At 41.4% G+C, this 7134-nt stretch overlaps 1 protein-coding gene across 1 annotated transcript in view; it reads left to right on the top strand.

Annotated features, from left to right (window-relative positions):
* The window catches only part of LOC310694277 (uncharacterized protein), a 160976-nt gene that overhangs the window by 118351 nt on the left and 35491 nt on the right, over positions 1–7134 (top strand). The gene's annotated exons all lie outside the window — the stretch shown is intronic.

A 7134-nucleotide genomic window follows, 5' to 3' on the forward strand; every position in this document is an offset into this window, starting at 1 on the left:
GTCTGACTGGGCAGGAAGGACCCCTCGTAGCTTACAATGGCCTGCTAAGTCAACTTGAATTGTTGAATTGTTTTCCCTGCTCTGCCACAGGGGGAAAACGTTCTGCCTCTCTCCTAAACAAAACCTAGGAGAGAGAAAGGGGGGAGAGACTTGATCCAGTTTGCATTTAAAGTGGAACTGAACTGATTTGCACTTCCCAAAGCAATCTGCAAACTACACCTAGCCATTGTTTGAAATTTGCATTTGAACCCCAATTTTGCAATGCGGTTCTCCTCTCATGTAACGTGTGCAAAATAAAAATAAAATAAACATACATGTATTAGGGTAACGTGTGCAGGAAAAGAATTCTGAAATAGTGTTCCAGGTGTTAACGGAAAAATCCGAGGGCTCTCTTGGACAAAACAAAGACACCAACCAGGATAACTTGGAGCAAAACAGCAGCCTGTAGGCTTGGCCTTTATTGAACTGTTGCAACAGGGTATTTCCTTCACTTGCAAGAGAGAGGAAAAGACCCAGAACAATGGGCTGCAAGACCTTATAAAAACTTTTGAAATTCCCCTCCTCTAGGTCAAGCCCACCCCCAGAAACATCATGCATACATTACAGAAAGGAGGGGTTGACATCATGCATACATTACAGAAGGGGTTGACATCATGCATACATTACAGAAAGGAGGGGTTGAGGGAGGAGTTGTGGTGGTAACCTGAGTGTCCTGTCACCTGGCTGGTTCCTCCTTTCCCCCTCCCCATGAGTACTTTCCAGGTGACAATGGGGAGTTTGCAGTTTCCTGCCCCCAGAGGGAAGATCTGATCATTGTCCTTTGTTTCAGCCTGTGGTGAATCCACTGTTCTTTGTGATTTTGATTGTCTTCTGTCTGGGATTATCAGGGTTGACATAGCAACTGGGCAGGGCTCCTGTGGATGTGCTGGTATGCTGAAGAGATTATGGCTGACCAGAAACCAAGCACCCCCCTTTGATATTAAAATAAAAATGGAACAGTGCAAATCCGATGTATGGTTGATTTTCTATGAATTCATAAGAGAAATGTGGCGTATGTAGTGTGTGAGTGTGAGTGTGTGTGAAGTTTGTACAAACAGAATGATTGGGGTGGGGGGGTTCCTGCTACAGTTCCCCCCTTCGGAGATAAGATTGCAAAGGTGGCTACTTTGCAATCCTTTTCTCCGCACAATTTAAGGTGGTAAATAATAACCTGGTATTCTCCGTCCCAGATGTGTGTGTCCATGTGAACCTGAAAGGGACTTGGATATCATGCTACTTTAAGGATATTTGCATGGAAATATAATGGTGTAACAGTGCACTGCTCAGTTACTTGTGGTATTCTAGCACCTTGGAAGAAATATTTTCTCAATAGTGATCTATGCTTTACATTTAGGCAGGAAGGTCCACTAATGACTGAAAAGTGCAGTTTGCTTCCCCCCCCCCCCGCCATTTTTGTGTTCTCAGGTGTCAAGGTAGCTCTTCTGTGGTCTCACATCGGCATGGTGTCGCAGTAGTGGCAATCCGTGGTGAATCCACTTAGGGCTTTCATATTTATCATGTAGCCTGGTACCCACCACAGCTGGCACAGGTTTCGGACACGTCCTGAGAGAAATGTCTTTGCCTTGGCCAAAATCCATGGGATTCCTTATTATTATTACAGGCTCTGGTCTTGCAGTCATGGGAGTTGCTCACTTGCACTTTAAGGATCAAAGAGCTAATTGCAGCCTGGATACACTTGCCCAATTCAAACTGAGTCCAATTTGAATTTATGTGCCCCATGGTTCTCAACTCTTGAAACCAATCTGTTAAAAGAAAACCATTCTTAACAAGGGCAGTTGTCCAAATAAGTCAATTTAACTCTATAAGGGATCATTCCTGCTAAACCAAAGCATATGCACCTTCATGTACCTGGTGTTTTATGGATCCAGAAGATTGTCCTTGGCAAAATGAGGTTTAACACATTTTAAAATGGATAGGGAAAGTTGGCAGAGTGCCAGGTGGAACAATTAAATGTGGTTATAAGTTGATCTAAACATTGGACTACACAATAGTGCGAGCTATTAGAAAGTATAAAATGCATGAGAATTCTCCATTGGTGTGTAAGCAATAAGACATTAAACATAAAAACAATTACACACAAAAATTGCCCCCCTTTGTGGAAATCACACTGTCAGACACATTTCAACATTCTTACATAATAACACATAATACAAAACAAACTAATTAAATATCAGTTACATATCTTGACACAATTGTGATCTTTTATGCATGTATCTTTTGAATCCTGGAGCACAGTCTTAAGGTTCAAAAGTGAGAAAATGTCCTTGCAATTCAACTCCTCCCCTTAGCCATGAGGGGTTGTTGCTGGTTTTCATCATTGCACATCTGTAGAAGTGATATCCTGTAAGGGGCAGGGTTTGGGGACTTAAACACAGTTAGAGAAGGAAGGGGCAAAAAGGCAAAAAGGATGTCCTCCAGTTTCCATGGGAAGCTGCAAATAATAACAATCTTAGCACATTAAGCATTTTATTCATTTCAATATTATTATCACATTTCCACATAATTACTGTTATTATCTGCTAAGTTTGTTTGCTTTCCTTCACTTAGTTTTTTTTTTGTTGTTGTTCTTTTCATATTATAAAATAAAAATTACTCCACATGTATAGAAAGAGAACTGTAAAAAATACAAAGGTTAAAAAATACAAAAGGAAGCAAAAAATTAGATTACCAGTCAGATGAAAACAAACTTGACACAAAGACATCAGATTTAGAAAAGAATTATTATTAAATATATTATCAAAACCACGCAGATTACTACTAGACTGGAAAAAAATGGGAAAACCATGGGGGAAAAACTTTAAATTCACCATGTGCTATCTGATAAAAGAACTTCATGGAACTGACTTTCAACATGTGATGAACATGTCCCCAAAGTAGAACACACAGACACAAAATTACCTATGAGGAACCAAAAATAAATAAATGCTAAGACACGCAATTAATAGAAACTTGAAGTAACCTGAAGTAACCTGTTTTGGCATTTTAACATCCCAAATGATGTGACAACAACAACTGTAATGTTAATAGCGGAATACTGGGAAATGAGTTAATACCAAGAAAAATGAATAGCAATTTAAAGTTGTGCAGGTACCTTGCACTAGCCAAAATGACAGAATTAATAAGAAATGCTCAGGCCGAAGGTAAACAAGTACCATTCCACAAACAATGTTTGGTTGTGCTTCGATTAACTTCATAGACATCATGGAGAAACGGATTAAATAAATGAAAACAGATTATTTGTAACTTAAAAAAAAGTGTCAAGGCCACAAAGAGATTGAAGTTACTAATATAGCAGGGATTCAGACTTGTTTCACAGAACAGAAAGAAAGTTGCTGTGGGAGGAAAAAGGGACAAACACTTTGTTATCGGGGTTCACATATCCTGTTAAAAGGGAAAATTATTTCATGTGAGAAGCTTGTCAGGAAATGCTGTTCCTAAAATTCCCATTGAGGGGGGGAATGCTTTGATATTTACCTGCGAAAAGAATTTGGCATGTTAAGATTTGGAACCTGGAAAGCTCTTGACTTTCGATGGGCTAGTTTTTTTGGTGTTTTTTTTATTTCTGTTGTGGTTTTTTTGGTTTTTTTTTGTTTTGTTTTTTTTAGCCTTTTGTCTTGTAGCCCCTGGAGCAAAGACAGATTAAGGGTGATTTCCCTCAATGGTTCCTCAATGGTTCCAAGTTTCCTCTCCCCCCTTACAGTTCCCCCCTTCCTCTCTCTCTCTTCTTTAGCTGATCTAGCCTCTGTGCATGTGCAGAGTTCATGTCTCAGCAAACCTTTTATACTATTGAAAATGTTGCATCCTTTGGCTAAATTACCATTTGAATAAGGGAAAGGAAGGGTAAGGAGTAGATTTTGAAAACAGGGTTTGATTTTAAACAAAAAAGAGAAACTCAGCAATTTAAGTATTCACCAAAGCTAGCAATTTCAGCCCAAGCAAACTGAGACTGCTTCCTTTATGTACAGGAAAGGGCTAATATCCTTCTGGCCATTCGCGGAACAATCAACCGCTCTCTTATTTATGAGTAAAAATGGCCAGAGTTAGAATTCATAGGATTTTTTTCTTTTTTTAAACTTCTCAGCCATTTCAGCCTTACCATTTGCAGACAAAAAATATTATTATTATTATTAATATTATTATTTCCTGCCCTTTATTTACAGGAATGGTCAAGGCTAATTCTACTTGATTATTCATTTGTATGTGCTTAAACTTTGAGTAGACTTTTAAGTCTGATTTTTAAATAGTAGACAAAATGATAAACACTGTAATCACTCAAATGCTTGATATTACCAGTTGGGCTTCACCTCTCACCTTTTAAAACTAAAGAGCAAAGCTAGGCTGAATTTCAACTCCATTACCACACCAGAATTTAAGAATTTCCTTCCAATGCTTGCAGACACATGGTCTTCCACACAGCCACAAATTGGGAGAGTTGAAAGGGACCCTGGGGTCATCTAGTCCAACCCTCCAAAATATAGGGTTCACAGCAAGATTTCACAGCAAGATTTGTACTACCAAAGAGGCATACACATTTAAGTACAGATTTACAGCTGGGAAAGGAAACATCTATACTCCTGAGAGGATCTCTTATAAAGCACAGTTAAAGCAGCCCTAGATTTGATTTTTTTAAAGGGAATACACAAGTGTTGCCCCCTCCCCTCTTTGCAGTTTCCTTTAAAGGAAGCTTACTCGGGAGTAAATTTACCTAGCACAGAAGTAAGAAGGGAGAAACCAACTGAAAGAGGCAGAGTGAAACAAGGGGGAGGGGGGCATTTTCTAACAAAAGAGGCCATGAAGTCTTATAGAGACTGATATCAGGAGCCTTACAATAACTCTTCTGTCCAACCAAATCAAAGTTGAAACTGGACTCAAATATTTTTTCTTAGAATGAACACCATACTTTTATAGGCATACGCTTAATGAAATACATACACTGCATTTTAGCTTGAGAGAGCAGTTGTGCTCAACTAGGCTTTTGCAGCAGAAACATTTGGTTAACTTCTCCTTCCAAAATAGACTGGAGCAAACTCAAAAGTTACAATAAAACATCATTTACCATTAGACTTAAAATCACCCTCCTCACTTAAAACTAGAAGAAAGAGGTGGGGTAATCCCCCTTTCAGAACACAAGTAGCACGTGTACAGGATTTCACCACTTGGGAGGGAAACTCTCTTTTAGAGCCTCTCTCAAATAACAAACATTTGCACACTCCATTCTCCATTTTGTTTTGTTTAAGATCGATAAGGCGCAACATGGCTTCCTTAGATTTAAAATTTTGAAGCAAGCTTGCAATTTAAAACTATGTGCATTTAAGAACAGTCTGTGGATGCCAAGGCCAATGTAAATACAAACCCTTGAAATATTCCTGAATCTTTGAGTACATCTCTTATTCTTTTTTTTTCCTTTTTTTTTTTTGCCTCTGAGCACCATTAAGTTTACAGTTTCATGTTCTAGCTTTAGATTATAGTTTAACAACATAAATTTGATGTGTCCAGCTCTCCCTAAGAGTTCACACCCTGATTTTGTTGAAGGATCCCTGAGGTGGCCACTGTGCCCTGGGTTCTAGGTGGTGGGCCTAAGCCACCCACTAAAAGTTACAACGGTCTCGTACTTTGTACTTGGAAAGACCATTTTGCCCCTTTATTTTTTTTTATTTTTTCTCTAATTGGAGATGACAAGCTGGAGGGGCATATTAGAGTCCTCTCTGGGGCAAAAGGCTTCATGGAAGCTTTGTTGCCAGGAGGAGTCCAGCTAGGGTGTTTAGTGAGCTCTCATTCTCTCATATGTTATTATTGGGGGGTTTTTTCGTTAACGAAGTACGCTAAAGACAGAAAGAGTGGAAACACACACACAAGGGAGGAAAGAAAGGGGTAGAAGAAAGATTCTTTCAGTATTTGGGATATCCTTGACTTAGCGCAATCCCTACTTGTTTCTTAACCACGAGCTATTTGCTAAAAACCTCAAGCCTGAACGGAAACCTAAACCACGGGTCGCTGCCCGGAAGCCTAAACCACGGGTCTCTGCCCGGAAACCTAAACCACGGGTCTCTGCCCGGAAACCTAAACCACGGGTCTCTGCCCGGAAACCTAAACCACGGGTCTCTGCCCGGAAACCTAAACCACGGGTCTCTGCCCGGAAACCTAAACCACGGGTCTCTGCCCGGAAACCTAAACCACAGTACTGTTTTCAAGACTAATCCTAGTGTGGGGCCCCAATTGTGAACCTCCCCTTCTACCCTCCACAACAGCCTCCTGCCTAGCCTTTGAGACTAAGTTTGGGCTCCCTACTGGACGCCTGCGCTGTGCAGTGCCAGATTGGGGGTCCGAGAAAACAAAGTTTTGAAAGGGGAGCAAACGACCTTGTGTTCTCACATACCCAGGTCATCCCTAACAAAGGTCACCAGGCAGGAGGGGAAGCTTCATTTGCATAGTTAGGGTAGGTGGAGAGTAAGAGAATACTTGAAAGACTCCCCTGGACGACTCCGAGAGAGGGATGTCAGAGAAACAGTAAAAGAGCCACGCTTTCCCGGACTCAATTCCAAGACGGAAAACGGGGGAGAAAAGAGATAGAGAGATTAAGATGTTCCTGGACGACCCCGGGGGGGAACATCGGAAAACAGCAAAAGGTACCACAATTTCCCCGGCCACACACCGTGTAAGAAATTGAGGGGAGAGAAAGAGAAAGGTTTTGGCGTACCCAGACGACTCCGAGAGGTATGCGCCACACAGTAAAGTTCCGCGATCTCCCTGGCCACTTTCCGAAGGGGAGAATCGGGTTAGAAAAGGGTAAAGTTAGAGCGCACCCGGCCGACTCCGAGGGGCTACGCCAGAAATGAAAGAAGGAAAGTCTGGCTGTCGTGGGGTCGTTACTTTTCCACCCCCCTCCCAATGCATTTACTTCAAACCATACTCACGTTCGAAGATGTCCCCCGCAAATCCCAGGATCCTTTTCTTTTTAGCCGGCTTGACCTCGCCTTTGCTCCCCTGGTTGAGCTTTTGGTGACGATTGATTACCGCCCGCAAAGAGGAGGCAGGGAGAGGAAGAAGGATCCCTGGGCTAAGGTTGCCCAGTGG

The sequence above is a fragment of the Podarcis liolepis genome (genome assembly GCF_965112155.1).
Source record: "Podarcis liolepis genome assembly, chromosome: 15".
Classification (NCBI taxonomy): Eukaryota; Metazoa; Chordata; class Lepidosauria; order Squamata; family Lacertidae; genus Podarcis; species Podarcis liolepis.